The sequence below is a fragment of the Equus przewalskii genome, chromosome 2, assembly GCF_037783145.1.
Source record: "Equus przewalskii isolate Varuska chromosome 2, EquPr2, whole genome shotgun sequence".
Taxonomy (NCBI): Eukaryota; Metazoa; Chordata; class Mammalia; order Perissodactyla; family Equidae; genus Equus; species Equus przewalskii.
Genome location: NC_091832.1, coordinates 65,149,598 through 65,167,989, shown reverse-complemented (window position 1 = coordinate 65,167,989; position 18,392 = coordinate 65,149,598). Strand labels below are relative to the sequence as shown.

The following is an 18,392-nucleotide window of genomic DNA, read 5'->3' as shown; positions in this document are numbered from 1 at the left end:
TAAGGTCACACCTATTGCTTCTTATTAACCCTCTATCACTCCCCAAAGGCCTCGCATTCCAAACCTCCCTTCACATGAGCCCTCTCAAACATAGATTTCTCTTTTTATGAGAACAGAAAGTCCTGGAACACAAACGCTTTCAATTATCCACCTCCTTGTCTATCAATGTCTCTATATAATTTTCCTTTCATTTTTGTTTCACTTCTCTGTGACTTTGCTCACATTTTCTCTGCCAGAATTTTCCATCACAACTTATCTCTCTGGCAAAATCCTGGTTTTAACTCTAGTCACAAGCAAATGTCACTTGTTTTGTAATGTTTTCCCCTGTTCCTGCTGGCAGAATCAATGTCATCTCTGTTCCTGGAGTGCTTGACTCATGGTTCTATCACAGAGGAATTTTGTAAGTGATTATTTTCATTTGCTTAATTTAACGGGCTCGTCCTCTCACTGAAGTGTGAGTTCCTTGGGCGGAGCCCATATTTTCTCATTTGTATCTCTAATTCCAGGATACAGAGCGTGGAACCTGGTAATAGGCACTTAATAAATCTTAACTAGAATTGAAATATTTCTCATCTGTGTCTGAGGAAAAAAAAACCATAGTGCTTGCTTACCTGAAAGAAACATCACTCTATTTATATTTTGATTCTTTCTCTTTCTGTATTTTAAAATATGTTACTTTCATAGGTTATCCTTTCCTATGCTTGCATTTTCTTCTTCTCCACTGGCTTTTGTTTTCCTCAGGAAATAGAAGCTTTTAGTGAGTGTGAAAAAAAAGGGAAACATAAAAATAGTGTAGATGTGCAAGTGTTCTGTCTTTGGATTTATAAATAGTAACGATAGCTACATTCTTCTTGAACTAATAATGGTTTTTGCTCTTCTGACTTTTGTATGGGAAATTTATTACATATATATATAATAAATATACATTGTCTATCTACCCATCTTTCTATCCATCTATCTATCTATCTATCTCTATCTGTCTATCTGTAATACATTTGCTTCACTCTCTCTCCACCCTAGAAATTACTGTAAGAAATAGGGCAAGACTAGATATTCACTGATACCTCTTTGCTAAGGAGAAGTATGGACTAGAGATTGGGTTTATCATCTTAACCTAGTTATTCAACCTCTTCATATTACCTACGATCAAGATTTGGTAATAACAGAAATCAAAATATTTTCTAGTTTCTCTGTTCTGGCAAAAATCTAATTATCTCTGATTTAGTGAAAGTTTTATACTGAGTATACTTACCATAGCTTGTATCTTTCCTGGTCAAGGCAGGATGGAGCGGCTGAGGTGGAATGCAGTAGTATTTTGCAAAGAAATATCTGATACTCCAATGCCTGCAACACTTCCTCATCCTCAAAAGCCTAGATCACCACAGGTAGAAATTTAGGAAATATTTTCTACTTTTAAAACATTCTCAAATTTATATAATTCTGTAAAAAAATTTAATCATGCTTGCCATTTGACAGTTTATAAAGTTTTTGATTTAATATTTAATAAGCATGTGTGAATAAGTATATGCAGTGTTCAAAGTGCTTTTCCTGCTCAATACTAACTCATAAAGATACAGTATGATTGGCGTGTGGTAGGTACTATTATTAAAACCTTAAGAATATTAAATACTTACCAAATTCTGGGGTAAATATTAGACTTTTAACACTTATATTATTAGTAATAACTAAAATTTTTTGAGCTACTTTAGGCCAAACTTTGTGCTAAGTATTCTGCATGCATTAACTTGTCTAAATCGTGCATTTACCCAATGAGATGGGTACTATTTTCATCTCCGTTATATGCATGTCAAAACTGATGCTAAAAGATGTTTTGAAATAGACATAATAGTTAGTAACAGCATCATGATTTGAACACATCTGTTTAACTCCAAGCTGGTGGTCTTCAATATGTTATATGCACCCACTTTGCCTATCAAGAAATGTGTAATATTAGACTAGTTTTATTGTCTCCACTTGTTTACCACCCTCAAATAGTGTAGGCCTTCAACCACTGACTGCTTTGCTAGTCAATGTTTTGAAACTCCTCTAGCAAAGATGGACAGGGACTGTCCCCTCAGCACATTAGATTAGCTTTTTCTGTCCTCATCCCTGATCTTGTTGCAATTTGCTTATGCATAAAATGTGTATAATAATGCTTATCTTACAGTATGAATTTAAGAATTAAATAAGATATGTGTGTAAAGTGCCTAACCATCAGGGCACCTGGCCTGATTCTCATTAAAGACTAGAACCATTCTCGTGAGAATTGGGTCCTGTGTGGTCTGTGCCACAAAGCTGTACAGAATGAGCACAGATCAGCATCAGATTGATTACAAAGAAATTCTGATCTCTAATTATGTTCCTCAGAGAACATTAAAGGTGATTTATTTGTAACCCCACCTAATACTTACCAGGTACAGGCCCCTCTCTCCAAATGCCCCACCTCTGCTGCTCTGGATTGTCTCCCTTTCCACACTCAAAAACTCTCCTTGGCCTCAGTTGTGCAGTATCTCACTAATTATTTTTTCTCCCATTCTCTGGTTCTCTGTATGTTCTTCTAATGCTGCCTCAAAAAATGTGTGACCCCACGGGGGCAGATGCAGTTCTAGGAAAGATGGAAGCGTGTGAAGAGAGGGAAGGGCAAACAAGCAAGTGTTACCACTCACTTCTCGAAATGTCTCCTCTTTTGTACTCTGGGGAGCCTCCCCTTCACTTCTCCAAACGCACTGTGTTTATGTCCTTTTCTGACAGTTCTTCCTTCTGCTATAAAAAGAGATTAAAGAAAGTAATCCCCAATACTTTTTCTTCTGCTATCCTCTCCTTTAGCTGTCTGTTTTGATATTACCTACTCCAAAAACTTTACCATCTCCATGCGGATGACTCCAGAATTTAGCTTTCACAAGCCTTCTATCTGCTTTTGCCAACTCTGTGTAAGTTTATGCTCACTGAAATGAATGGAATCCATTGTCAATACATCAGCCTAAGGCCAAAGACTAAACCAGCCATCTTTTCTCTTCAGATAAACATTTTTCCTGCTATTGGCCTTATGTACTTTTGTTAAAGTCTCTCCTTTTTCCTTTTATCTTTGACCTTTGTACTCTCTTAATCCTAAATTCAATATGTTGCCAAACACAATCAACTCTGCTGCTACTACATTTCTTGTTTCTTTCCACAGGCCCTGTCAATGTGCTAGAAAAACTATATGTTTCTGATCTATATTACAGTTGAATAAACTCATCCACCCAGTTCCAGTTTCTCTCTGAGATAAATCATTCCTCATGGCATTTACAGACCCATCTGCCTAAACCACAGTTTATATAAAGCAATTCTCCTGATAAAGTGTCTGCAGTCTTCTCGTCAGATTTCTGAATCATTTAAACTCCTCTAGATGGTGTTCAAGGCCAGCCATAGTGCAACCCAAACCTTTATTTATACACTTCTATCTGATTTTTTGTAATTTCTGTACCCAGTGCACTAATCACATTGGACAGCTCTATGACCCCTAAATTTGTCCTTAATTTTCTCCTGCTGCCTTTGCTTCTGTTGATCCTTCTACCTGGAAGGATCATCGTACCTTTCATCTCAGCATGGTGAAAGCTGAGAGAACATTCAAGGCTCATCTATAAGTTCACTTAAAAAAAATCCTTTCCTGTTTTGCATCCAAGCAGAAGCAATCTCTTTTTTGATCTACCAGGGCACCATTATTGCAACAGACTGTGTCGTGTATTCTCATTTTTTAGTTTTATTTTTTTGGTGAGGAAGATTGGCTCTGACCTAACATCTGTTGCCAATCTTCCTCTTTTTGCTTGAAGAAGATTGTCCCTGAGCTAACCTGTGCCAATCTTCCTCTATTTTATATGTGGGATGCCGCCACAACATGGCCTGATGAGTAGCCTGTAGGTCTGCACCCAGGATCCAAACCCACGAACCCCTGGCTGCTGAAGTAGAGTGTATGAACTTTACCACTACACCACTGGGCTGGCCCCTCTATTATCATCTTTTGATACTTGTGTTTTCTCCTCTCCCATTGCTGTGAACTACTTAGAGGCAGAACTTATGCCTTATTTATGTTTTATTCCTTTTAACAGCAGGCAGGTTACCTTGTGCAGAGTAAATACTTAATAGACATTATTGAATTGAATGAAAGTAGCTGTAGGACTCTTGGCCAATGGCTTAACCTCCAAGATGCACTTTCCTCACCTGTAAAACCAGGAGGTTGCACTATAAATCCCCATTCAGCTTCATAACTCAGTAATTATAATTCAATTATACTCATAATGTTTTGGAGTTTTGGAGTATGAGTTTGGAAGAAGAGTTTTCACGGTTACTATAAATTTTTTAACGGACTTCTCCTCCTAAGGTTGTTACTTTAAGGGAGGCTGAAAGATGGAGCGGGCTGGTGCTCTACTGCACAGCACTAGATCTGCGTCGCTGACCCAGCGTTTGAATGGAGACTTCAAGGCATGCCTGGAATAAGAAGATCACAAACTCTCAGAGCTGTTAGAGCTATACTTCATGTCTGTTTTTTCAGATTGCTGAAATGGTTATTAATAACGATATTTATTGAGCACTTACTAAACTGTCAGGCAGTCTGCTAGATTCTTCATATGCATCTTATTTTTCATCAGAACAACCCCCAGAATAAGTACTATTATCCTTATTTCACAGATGAGGAAAATTCAGGAGAGAGTTTGGTACTTTATAAGCCTTTAGTATATTCGATGACTACCATCCTTATGTGTAGTTTGAATCTCAAATCTCAGAATCATTTATAAAGCTTCTAGAAATTTTTTTGAAACTTCTGTCTTTTCCATACCATTTTAAGACACTTAATCTTACTGTTTTCTAAAGTTTTGCTTATCTTTCATATGAGAAAGATAACATAGAAATTACTGTGAAAGTCCCTAATTTGGCACTAATAGAAGTTTGGACACTTATTGACCTGAAGTCAAAATTTGCTCTACAAAAGTGTTTATCTGGGCCAGCCCAATGGCCTAATGGTTAAGTTTGGTGCACTCCACTTCAGCAGCCTGGGTTCGGTTCCTGGGTGCTGACCTACACCACTCATCTGTCAGTGGCCATGCTGTGGTGGTGGCTAGCATACAAAATAGAGGAAGGTTGGCCACAGGTGTTAGTTTAGAGCAAATCTTCCTCAACGAAAAAAGAAAAAAAAGTGTTTGTCAACGTGTAGTTCATGGCCCACTGGTGGTCCTTGGAGGGAGTGGACAGTGTCTATGAACTCTTCAGAACTTGTTAAGCCTGTCAGGTACTGTTAGGGAGCCACTGATGCTTTTGCGCCATCCATTTTCAAGCAAAGTGCAGTAATCTGCCCGGCAAACTCATTGAGTTTTTCCTAGAATGATAACAAAATAATGTTTTCCTATGTGTGGTAATCTAACACTGTTGCTAATAGTACATAAGAATCTGAAACTGTAGTGATATTATTCAAAGTAGTATTCTTCAGAGAAAAACTAGGGCCATTCGCAGGCCATATTTTACATCTGTTATGTGCCTAAGATTATTCTAGATAATAGGAACACAGTGAAGAAATCTCTGCTCTCATGGAGTTTGTATTCTTCTTGGGAGGAGGCAAATAACAGCCAAGTCAAGAGTAATTTCAGATAGTGGCAAATGCTCTGAAGATACTGGAAGAACTTAATGTTGTCTGGGTAAATGCTCAGCGGTTGCATACCAATACAGCCATACTTGTTGTCCATAGACCACTTCCCCTCTGATTGGTGTTCATGCTTACAGATCGTTAAATAACTTTTGGTATCCCTTCTGGATGTGATGGTGAGTGACTGGGAGTGTGGTAATACAGATTGAGAAGTTAGGACAGATTTTACTGAGGAGAGACTTTTAACTGAGATCTGGATGATGAGAAGGAAGCAGCCACGTGAAATAGAGGATAGCAACCCCTATTTATGTGGGGATAGAGAGACAAGCTCATGCAGAGGTACTATGGCAAGCAAAAACTGGGCATTTCCATACAAGAGAAAAAAAGCCTGTACAACTGAAACACAGTATGTAAAGGAGACAGTGGAAGGAGACAAAATCAGATGGGTATTAACGGCATACATTATGGAAGAGCAATTATTTGTGCTTCTGGTCAATATTTTGCCAAACAGGTAGAGGATCATCCTGACATGAATCCATTCTCAATTAGTATATGGGGAAACACACAACAATCCTTTCAACTATGATTGGATAATTGTGTTTGGTATCAATAACAAGTAGCAATCACTATATTTGTCACACTAGGGTTTTGATATGCAAATAAAAACTATACATTTAATGTCATATATTGTTTTTCTTCAGACAATAGTTGGCAATATGCCCAATCTGGATTGAATTTTCAAGTAAATAGAAAACATTGTGAATGTGGGTAATCATGGCCACTGAATATCTGAGTTTTCAGGTTCCTATTCATAGATATAGGTGAGAAGTGAAAAGAAGACAATTTTTCCCTCAGAAGTATGCTAGTTATCAAGGGGAAGGGTGCTCCTGGGAGCTTTTCAAATGAAGGCTAAGAGTTCTTTAAAGATTCTTAGCACCAAAAAAAAGATTGAGATCTGTTTCTCTCATTTCAGGGACTTTTTCTCTGTGACATATCTCAAAAATATGTTTGGTGACTTGGATAGTCTGAATATATTACTTTAGTGACAACATGATGTTAATATTGATGCTGAGACGACAGAATTTCTGAAGAAGTCTAAACTGGTGCATACAGCTCAATTGCCAAGAATGTGATTCTTTTTCAGTCCGCAGATTTATTTTTCACTTGTCAGATAAAAAAATGAATGACACACTATAATATATTTTAAAAAACAGGTTTAAATGTTGCAACAGAACATGAAGAAATATTTTTCATGAATAAATACGAAAAAAGAGAATTAGAAATATATTACCACTATATCCTTTCCAGATCATTCAAATGCTTTTGAATGTGTTGTAGTAATCAATTTAGCATCTTTTAGCATACAGGACATGGGATTCAATATGAAATCTCTCAATAACTTAAAATGTAATTTCATATTTGATCCAAATATCTATCCAGAATTATAAGCAGAGACACAAAACATTCAAACTCATTTTAGGTGACTTATATTTGTTAGTTAAGAATTTCTAATTTGGTAGAAATAAAGAATAAATGAAGTAATCAACTGTGTATGGGACAGTATACATAATTCACAATATTCATTAGTAGGCCTAATATAAATAAGTTGGTGAAAAATTTCAAATAACATCATCCATCTCACTGACACAAAATATTCTGAATATTGTTCATTTCAAATCTTGTTATAAATTTTATTATTTAAAACCTTGTGATAATCCTGTTTCTCAATTTATCTAGAATCGGCACCCCATGAATGCAATGAGGCCACATTAAGTGGTCCACAAATAAGAAACTCTGCTCTATGAAATACGGGATTTGTGCTGCAAATGAGACTTTCCGAGTTCACAGAGAAGATTGATTTAGGGTTTAGGAATGATAGTTAATTGGAAAAGAGTTCATTATCCTAAAAATAATGAGCTCAAAAGTCCATTAATTTTTGTCTTTTCTCTAATTAGATTTAGATATATTGTAATGCAATTATTATTGCATCAAATAGATGGCTTGGACCCTACCACTATCAACTGAATGAGTGTTTTTGAAAGTGATCTTTATTTCTTTTAGGGTGTTAATTGAGTTTTCATGTGTACTCCAGCAGGATAATGCTGCCACAGAAAAGCGTTGATTTCTGCATATGAACACGATGGTATCAGGATTGCGAGCTATGTTTGTATACTTCCAAAAAGAAAAAAAAAAATAGGCAGCTAAAGGAAAAAAACTTATCAACACTACAAGGAAACAGTCAGTCAAATCCAGAAAATCAGGCATTTTACAGTGCAAATAATCTGGATTCTATAATAGATCAATGACAGGAAAGGAAATGGGAGAGAGCTGCTAAAGAACAGAGAGGACTTAAGAGGCCCAATGGTCAAATGCAACATGTGGACCTTGTTTAGACCCGGATTCAAAGAAACAACTATAAAAATCATTGCTGAAATAATCAAGAACAATTAAACATGTATTGATAGTAAACAAGTATTGAAACTTTTAATATGATAATGGTGGCATGGTGGTGATGTTAAAAATCTGTTTTTGTTTGTTAAAACGGAATACTGATATATTTACAGATGAAATGACATGATATCTGGGTTCTCCCTTAAAATCTTCAGAAGAATTAGAGGAGAGTAGGTAAAACTGGATGTGAAAAATATTGATAAATGTTGATGTTGGATGAGTGGTACATACGTTTTCATTACACTATTTTGTCTACTTTTGTGTGAATTTTGTATTTTTCAAAATAGGTGATTTTTTCCATATTTATTAAAATGACCCATTTAACAGACCACTGTATACATTCTTTTGCTTTACAGAAGCAGGTCTCTCAAGAAGCTCAGTAAACAACATATTGTTAGACAATTTGTTGCCATAATAGCATGCAATTCAGAAACATAATGAAAGTCTGTAGTTAAACGGAACTATTATCTTAATCCTCTTTTGTTCAGCTAATACCCATATGTGATCTTTCCTATTTCATTTTTACACTTTTAAAAAATTTTGAAGTGCATGCAGAAAAGTGCATAAAAATAAGTGTATAGTTAAATGAATAACTGAAAAGCAACTACTGTGATTTTCACTCATATTAAGAAATAAACTATTGTAAGAACAACAGAATTTTACCTTGTGTACCTTCTTCATCATGGCCCTTGTCCCTCACCTTGAGACAATTCTTAATTCTGACTTAGTTTTGCCTGTTTTTGAATTTTGTATAAATGGAATGAGATGGTGTATATTATTTTCCCTATGCTTCTTTTGTACAACATTATGTTTTTGAGATTTGCTCGTGTTTTTCTTGTTGCTGTAATTCAATCATTTTTATAGCCATATAGTATAATAATGCTGCTATAGACATTCTTGTACACGTAACTTTGGGCACATGGGCACACTTTCCTAAAGGCTATATAGCCAGGAGTAGAATGGCTACATTATCGGATGTGCTATCTTTAACATAGATGCTCAGATCACTTAAATTTGTCTTATCTATTTTTCTAATATTTGCATTAATGTATTATCTTAACTTCATTTCACTTGCTTTGATATATAGTATTTTCATTATTGTTGAGTTTAAATTGTTTCTATCTTCTTTTTACTTGTGCTTTGATCTGATTTAGAAGAGCATTTCTTAAAAAAATTTGAAATTGAAATACAGAAAATTGCACAAATTATAGGTATTACAGCAAAAACTAACAGCTTCATATATTTACCACTCAGAAGAACCTCTCATGCCTCCTTCCAAGGCCAAGATGAGAGTGGGGCAGGAGAGTGCCTATGGATTAAATTTAAGAGGACACACTCTCAGGGTTGGGCAAGTGCCAAATTGGCATTTGGATGAGACTAAGAGTGAGTACGTCCTTAAATTTTGCCTCCTAGGTGTCTTATTCTCCTAATCCCAGTTTGAGCCCTAGAAGCTTTGGACAATAAAAAAATGAATGATCATGGCCATGTTCCAATAAAACTTCATTTACAAAAACAAGGAGTCAGCCAGAATTTGCCTGTGGACTATTGTTCCCTGACTTCTCTCTTAGATTCTTTCTTCTGACTTGTATATCAGCTCACTAATTCTCTCATCAAATTCATCTAATGTGTTGTTAATCTCATTTATTTGCTTTCTTTATCATTTCCAGAATATCTATTTGCAACTTTTTTTCAAATCTGTGATATCACTGTTTATAATTTCCCATTTTCCAGGATATTTTAAGCTTGACTTTTATTTTTTTTTAAACCATGGATGTTCAATTAAACATATAGTTTTATCATCTGTGACTGATAATTCTAGTATTTGAAATCTTGAAGCTCTACTTTGATTTTTGCTCATCATACTTGTTTCCTTGAGTGCTTATTTATCTTTATCATATGCTTCTCAATATCCTTGCAAAATTTTTTTTGTGTGGAAATAATTTGAGGCCTAGGATAAAGGTATGCTCATCTACAGCAGTGGTTCTCAAAGAGTGGTCCCTGGACTAGCAACATCAGTATCACCTAAGAATTTGTCAGAAGTGTAAATTCTTGAGCCTCATCCCAGACCTGCTGAATCAGAAAGTCTAGGGTCAAGGTCCAGCAATCTGTGTTTTAACAACCCTCCATGTGATTCTGATGAATGCTCAAGTTTGAGAACCACTTCTTTAAGGAAGATTTTCAATGTTTGTGCTCAGTACCTTGTCTATCTGGGATCTGGTCAAATTCATGTCTTGAGTTTTTTGAGCCTCTTTAGATGATGTCAATTTGAGGGGCTAATCTGGCTGACTGAGTGGTAAATTTACCTTGAGGGTGTATCCACCATGGCCTCAGCTTAATGTGGGGAGAGTCTCCTGTTAGACCCTCCGCCTCGAGCAGACCCTGAATTTTGATTTCTGTTCCCCTCGTTCTATATCCCTTCTCCAACCAAAGTTTGAAGTTTCCAAGAGAAGCAAAGGCTTCAGGTGAAAAGCACTTCAGTGCCCCCTTTTCTCTAGGTTCAAACTTGCCCTTTAGATCTGGCTAGTAATTCCTTAATATCTTGTTTGCTCCTTGATGCTTTTTTTGTTTTTTGAAGGGGGAAGATTCTCCCTAAGCTAAAATCTATTGTCAATATTCTTTTTTCTTCCTTTCTTCCCCCATAAAGTCTCAGTGCATAGTTGTGTATAGTTTTAAATTCTTCTAGTTCTTCTATGTGAGCCACAGCCACAACATGGCTCCTGACAGATGAGTGGTGGGGTTCTACGCCTGTGAACTGAACCTTGGCTGCCAGTGCAGGGTGCACTGAAATTTAACTGCTCGGCCTTTGGGGCTGGCTCTCTTTAATGCTTTTACAAGATGTTTGTATATGTTATCCAGCAATTTCAGTTTGTTTACAGCCAGAGAGTTAGTCCCAATTTCCTACCACACTATTATCAGAAATGACTTCATGCAGAAATTTCTAAGATTAGTTTGTTTTAAATACAAGAGAAAACAAAAATGTAAAGACAATTTACCTTAGTGGGGACATGACACATATGAACGCTTCCTAAAATGCTTACCTTGTGTTTTGAGATTTATACTTCAAACAAAACAGATTTACTCTCCAATAAAGCGTGTTGACCTTGTTAAACTGCTCTCTTTGGACCTGAAAGTTCTTTTGCTTCATTCCAACATCACAAGTCTTTGAGAGTGATGTAGCAATCGCCTGAGACTTAAATTTAATCTTTGACAGTTTCTATTCATGTCCTTATTATGAAAAATATTCGTATTTGCAGAAAGTTGATGGGTTCTATCATTCTGAGGTGGAATGTTGCTGTAAGGAAGTGAATTTATCGACTGTTCGATGAAAATAACATATTTATGCAAAATGTTTCTGCAAAGCAACATCTGCTTTTTGCTTTGAGGGGCATTTTCACACAAGAGTGTAGACAGAGAAGTAAGTGAAGTTAATTTAAGCTCCCAGATCTCTTTACCAGGACCTTTTCATAGATAATATGAAAATATTGCCTTTGCAAGGGCAGATATTGAAATTTCATAAACCTTACAGTCTGTGGCTGACTTAATGGCATTTAAACTAGCTGATGAGTTCTAGAGAAAGGCAGATGGATTTTAGTCAAAGGAGACCAAATATAATTCTCTGGAGAAATTTGGATTAAAATTAAATGTGTGTGTATTTAAATGACTCTTCTGTCCTTTGAACATAGTGTGTTCAGACAACTAAAGTAGATGCCAAAGGAGTCTGAAAATCTCACGTACAGTTGCAATAGAAACAGGATGTGGAGATTATACTACGAGAAGAAAGGATTTAAAATATTATCTCAGAAAATTTACCAGGATATTGTGATTAGTAAGCGAATCTGTTTCCTTTTTCAACCTAAATTGCAATCTACATCTTCAGATAGTTTCTGTTAGTTGTGGCAATGAAGGTAAGCATGGCCAAAAAGGCTGGTTGGTCTTGTATGCAACACATTTGTGGTAATTTCTATAAAATGAATTTGTGAGTGAACTTGTGTATGAGCTTGGGTGATATGATTTCCAGATCTACCAAATTTGTTTCTTCAGCTTTTTCTCAATTCTATAGCAAAAGTGGATGTCTGTGATATGAATTGCTGTAAGACTGTTCGAGAGCCTAAAATTCCCATAAGGTCCTACTATTTTGATGAGTAATTTATCTGAGAAAAATTAGACCTTCTCAAAGCTCAAAAACATGTTCACCTTCAAGATTACTGAAATTCTTTATGTTAGGACACATTTTCAGGACCTCAATATGTCATTGACCTCTTTCAGATGTTTATGTGCCTCTTACGCTGCTCACTAAAAGTACACGGGCTGATCTGTAGGAGACATCGTCCAAAGGCTTTTAGCCACATTCCCTGCTTAATACTACCACATGAAACTATGGTTTTCATTCATTTCTTATATACCAAAGTAAATATGGTTAAGATGGAAAAGAGGGTATAAGATCAATTTTTTTTTCTATTGAATCTGTATAGCTGGACTGTTTTTAGCCAGTTATCTCCTTCTGCCTTGAGTTGTCTTGCCTTGCTGTTCCCTTCAGAAACCATATATTAAGCGCCTATTATGTTTGCACCTCTACACAAAACATCTGAACACCCTCATCTGTGCCTTTGAGGAGCACAACCTAATAGCTACTTAAATAACAAATGAATATGTGGTCTAGTTTTAAAATAGAGGTATAAGCAATGATTTATGGAAATTTACATAATTGGAGTGAGAATTTCTTTCAAATTTTTATTTGAAAAATATTGTTTCCTTAGAAAAACAGTGGAATCATCAATATAATTCATAATTTATATGTAACGAAAATCAGACAAAGGGACACAGAATTACCTGGCAGGTTAACTGGAGAGCTGGTCCTAAAGCGTTGATGAGCACTCCTTCAATATAGCTCCCAATTTACTAACCAATACTCTCAGGTGAGTTCTGAAGCTGTTAGTGTGATGGGGAGTATGGCTAAGCAGCTAACTGAACAAGATCACATCTGCCCACCCCTCGTGTTGTGATATCTGCTCATGTGTTTGTCCCAACACTGGGCACCACAGAATGAATGTTTGGTAAACATGAAGTGATATTGTTAACAGAATTGTGATAACAACTGTTATAACTCTATATTTTACAAAGGTATTTAAAATAGTTGGGTGATGGAAGGTGTATTCAGAATGTGACTTCTGAGTACATGAAAACCCCTTTGAGCCTCTGTTTTTAAGCTTATTTCTTTGTTCACTTCGGATCCTAGAAGAGTGAAAATGGCCCTGAGCAGACTGAAAAATAACACCCTGTGTAAGCTTGAGTTATTTGTCAATGACTTTTGTCAGCAGTTACATTAAACTAGATCTGTTCTTACTATAAATCTAAATTACAGGTGTGCAATCATACATGAGTTTTGTTCTGTTGTTGCAGTAAAACTACTATGTTATTTAACCTTTGGAAGGAAAAGTTGATAGTGAGACATATGTAAGAGAAGATTAGTGTTTGAATCTCTTGATGCATTATGGCTGTGCCTGACTCGATGCATTTAGGCATTTGCACTCTGCGGGCAATACTTGTGGGATATATAATAGTATGTCTGGAAAATCCAAGGCAAGTATCTGAAAATCTAACACAGTTAAAAAAAATGTGAGTAGTCCAGTTTAAAATTATTTAAAAATCAATAACTTTCCTATATGCCAGCAATAACCTCTTAGAAAATGTAATAAAAAACAGATCCTGGTAATAAACAGAAAATATTTTAAAGGACCTATAAATAACCTTAACAAGAAATGTTCAGGACTTATATGAAGAAAACTATAAGATATTATTGAGGGTCATAAAAAAAGAATTTAATGAGAGGAAATCTTTTTTCCTAGAAGGCAAAGAGAATATAATAAAGATTTTATTTCCTCTAATATTGTGTAAATATAAATACAATTGCAATAAAAATTACAACTGAACTACTCAAAAATTTATAGTAAAAATATTGCATAAAGTAGCTAAAACATTCTTTAAAAGAGGAAAAATGATGTGGGTTTGCATTAATAGATAATAAAATATCATAATAATGATTTTCAATCAAACCATATATGGGTAAAATTCAGTAAAAACTACTTTAAAAAGCAGTTCTAATAATAATGCATTATTCAATATATAGTCATGTGTTACTTCACAACGGGGATATGTTCTGAGAAATGCGTCATTAGGTGATTTTGTCATTGTGCCAACATCATAGAGCACACTTACACAAATCTAGATGGTATAGCCTAGTACACACCTTGGCTATGTGGTACTAATCTTATGGGACTACTGTCATATATGCAGTTTGTCATTGACCTAAATGTCATTATGCGGCGCCTGACTGTATGGTGTTAGGACTATTGTTTGTGTATAAGAAAAAAAATTGAATGAGAATGTAAAAATAACTTCACACTCATTTCTGATATAGACATGATTCACTGTATTAAGAAAATAAGAAGCAGTTGTGTCCATGAGAACTTAGTCTTCACTTCTGATGGAGCAACTCTATGAGCCATTTTTGACAGAGTGAACTTGAAGAAGGTGGAATGTCTCAGTGTGTTGTTGTTAACAAAAATGACAAAGATGAGAAAAGACCCAGACTTCTAATAGGGCGTGGGACTTGGCAAGCAAAGAGTGGCCCAAATTTCTACCTTCCCACTCTCCTATTCCCTAAGTCTCTTTTTGGCCAGGAAACTTTGTGTAGTGCACATAATGCACTACTGTGCTGGCCAGCCGTGAAGGAGGTGAAGTATCCACTCAGACATTCTAGAGGGCAACTTGGCATATCACAGGTACCTATTGTTCTTTTCAGAACTTCCAATTATAGAGATGATAGGAAAAGTACAATAGGGAAAATTTTTAAACAAGCAAATTATCAATATGGTGTTGGCCAAGAAATTATATACATTTATAAAATAACTAGTTAAAATTACTTTTAAAAATGTAATATGATAGGCTAAAAAGCAGCATGTTATTGGAGCTATAATTTACATTTCTTCCACTGCTAGCCATATTAAGCATTCATCTCTCAATGCTAATTGGCAGGTTATACTTCTCTGATTTAATGATCTGTCTCCTTGGAATATTTTTCTTTTCTTTAGTTTTGTCATTTGCTGTATATATTTAAAACTTCTTTTAGACTGAGAAAAGTTTATAATCAGAAAAAACACATTCTTTTAAAAAAAGTTCAAAAAGATTATTTGAAGAAAAGTCAAGAGATTGATTTGTTATTTGTGGAGGTTTTCTCTATAACTAAATAATGAAGGTCACGGCTAGAAATATTAAATAGGAACATGTTTGCAGTGTGCCTTGAATCCCAAGCAGAGAAAATTAAACTTTTTCTTATGGAGTAATTGGAAATTTTGAGTAGGAATGTAGTGAGATAAACTTTGTGTTTCAAGTATTATTATTTACTTCATAAAGGAAAATAATACGGAACTGGCCTGTAAGTCTCTTCCCTGTCACCATGTAGCACTCTGCTGTTTTCTCCTAATGTTCTCTTACGTTTATACTTCCTTGGTGTGAAAAAAGACAGCTAGGTATAATAAAAAGAAATGGTCTGACACCAGCAAAAGAAAATTTTAGGCTCCAGATTAGAAATTCTGCTGCAGGTGAGGATATTAATATGAGAAACAGTTTCTCCAAAAAAGTGATGAGGTGGGGCGCTGGAATAATTGAAATGAGATGGGTCAAATCCTGCTAATTATAAAGTTTGAAGAGTAATTGGGATGAACAGCTGAAATTACATGGCTTTTGAGTATTTTTCTCTCTCTAATTTCTACAATTAATCTGCCATTACAAAAGAAGTATGTCCTTTCTTGTAAAAATCGTATAAATTTGAAATAGCCGTAAATAGCCTTTAGTCTCTGATCTTGATTATTTATTTATTTATTTATTTTTGTGTGTGTGAGGAAGATTGGCCCTGAGCTAACATCTGTTGCCAACCTTCGTCTTTTTGCTTGAGGAAGATTGTCACTAAGCCAACATCTGTGCCAATCTTCCTCTATTTTATGTGGGATGCCGCCACAGCGTGGCTTGAGGAGTGTTGCTAGGTCCACACCTGGGACCTGAACTTGCAAAACCCTGGCTGCTGAAGCAGAGTGTGGGAACTTAAGCACTATACCACCAGGCCAGCCCCTCAATCTTTTATTTTTGATGCAAGAGTAAAAAGAGCATGGGAGGACGCCTTTGTAGTCTACTGTCCCACTTTACTTTTTCTATTTTCGGCACCCAAGTTGGAGGTGTGGGGCATTTCAGTCTGTGGTTCCAACAGCAATTCATTAGCCAGCTCGTTAGTAGAGAGCATTCTCTGAGCGCTGCTATTTCTGGTCTCCTTGCCAAGACCTTGACTGCCTGTATGTGTTCTGGACATTCCAACCTCCTCTAGGAAGCTGCTTGTACATCATCACACGCATGCATTGAGGGAATATGGTACTGACCTTGGAAAGGTGAACAAGCTGAACAATGGTGAAAGAAGTAAATCCATTATTGTTCAGAAAAGACTTGAAGAAAGTGGTACATCTTTTTCTTCCTCCTAAAGTGAAAAAGGATTTCAAAATTTGGAGGAGGGAGCTATTCAGAATAGGAACATACAAAGTCTAAAACCAAGAACATTAAACCAACCATGGCCTTAGCTTTGGGGAAGAGTTTTCTTTTGGACTTTTGGGTGTTTGGGGCCTCCTTTGGCCCTGGAGTGGAGGAGCTTGGTTTAAAGGACACCTTTGTTACTGGTTCAAAAAGTGTGAGGAACCCACTGCTTCAGGCTTGCTCTATGGAAAAGGTTAGCAGGCCTTTAATGTCCCTTTTTACCTTCTCTGGTCTAGTAATGAGCATAGAAAAGGCAGCCTGAACCTAAGGACAGCTTCGTGACCCCTGAGGACAATTAGTGGCTCCCTATGTTCCTGGCACTTGAGGACAATGGATCCTGGAAAGAGAGTAAGGAACTTCAACACCCTCTTTTATTTATTTCTTTGTTGAGATCAAATGTTGACAACAGACAAGACTGCTTAATGAGATAAAACATTTACTACTCAGAAGTTATTCAAACAGTATTGAGCACAAAATTTAAATGCTCACTATCACTAGATTTTGCAGAGCAGAGGGTCTAAAGACGCCATGATTTTTTTTCTTGAATAAAATTTTTCCTAAATCAAAAAGAAGATTGAGCACTCATTGAATTCCCAGGTATATCAGAGTAAAAATTAAACTGCACAACCAAAATAACATGACTCCAACAGAAGGTATATTATAGAACACATTTATTGAGCCTTGACTATATTACTGCGTTATGTTGAACACTTTGATGTACACTGTCTCATTTACTCCTGACAATAACCCTGCCAGTGAAATACCAGTATTTCCATGTTATGCTAAGTACCAGGAGGCTAGTGGAGGCCAAGTGGCATCTAGGATGCATTGAATTTGTGATTTTAACTTAGTTTTTCTAACAGTGAACCAGTGATCTTTCCCCTGTACCAAAAACATATGGATGAACTTTTAGAACTTACAAAATAGTTTACTGATTTTGGTGGGTCCAAAAGAACCAAAATATCCTTTATTGTTAGTTTGTAACTGGATGAGCAACTCTATTCTTACACATTTAATTTTGGATTTGCAACATTTTGTCAAATAATTTAATTTTTATATTTAAAAATAAACCTTTACATTTGTGATCATTAATTGAATGTCTATATTCCTATGTCATAGCTGAACTTTTGCTAAGAATGTTGATTTGTTTATTTTGGGGAAATTGTGTATGAATGACACTTATACTTAATAACCCTCTAACTTCATAACTTTGAGTATGGTCAATAATACTCATTGTCTCTATAACAAACCTCTAAGGCAGATTTGATTATTATGACTTCACATGAGAAGGAATGAGGCACAAAACAGTTAAATGACTACTTGGATTCATGTGGCTAGTGATATAGTTCAAACAAAAAGATGATTTTAACATAAATCAGATATTACTCACCCTGATGTCTTCAAGCTCCTCCTGAATTCTGAGGCTACACTTTGCTTTAATAACTAAATAAAACGCCTTGAACTCATATCTCATGTATTATGAGGAGGCTACATTCTTCTCTAACATTCCAGATTTTTTTTGGCATTTATGTTTCCATGGTTACGTCTTTCTTTGACTTCCTGCCGACTTCAAATTCTTGCTATCCCAGTTGCTTCTAATTGTTTCCTTTTAGAACCAGCACTATTGAGTATGAGGCATCACTGTCTCGATGTTCTCCACCCATACTCTCACAGAGAAAGTATCACTGGGCATCTTTTTCCTCAGAGCCGTGCATCTGCCTCAAACTTCTCTCTCTGTCCTGAGGAC

The 18,392-nt window shown here is 35.9% G+C and overlaps 1 long non-coding RNA gene across 1 annotated transcript in view; it reads right to left on the bottom strand.

Annotated features, from left to right (window-relative positions):
* LOC139082047 (uncharacterized) overlaps window positions 1-18,157 on the bottom strand; it is a 28,423-nt gene extending 10,266 nt beyond the window's left edge. The window contains exons 1-5 of the long non-coding RNA XR_011537716.1: window positions 18,036-18,157; window positions 16,498-16,592; window positions 2,667-2,763; window positions 1,253-1,371; window positions 612-751 (exon numbers count right to left, since the gene is read on the bottom strand). This is a non-coding gene — a long non-coding RNA (uncharacterized lncRNA). The remainder of the gene's footprint in view (window positions 1-611; window positions 752-1,252; window positions 1,372-2,666; window positions 2,764-16,497; window positions 16,593-18,035) is intronic.
* Window positions 18,158-18,392: the final 235 nt, after the last annotated feature.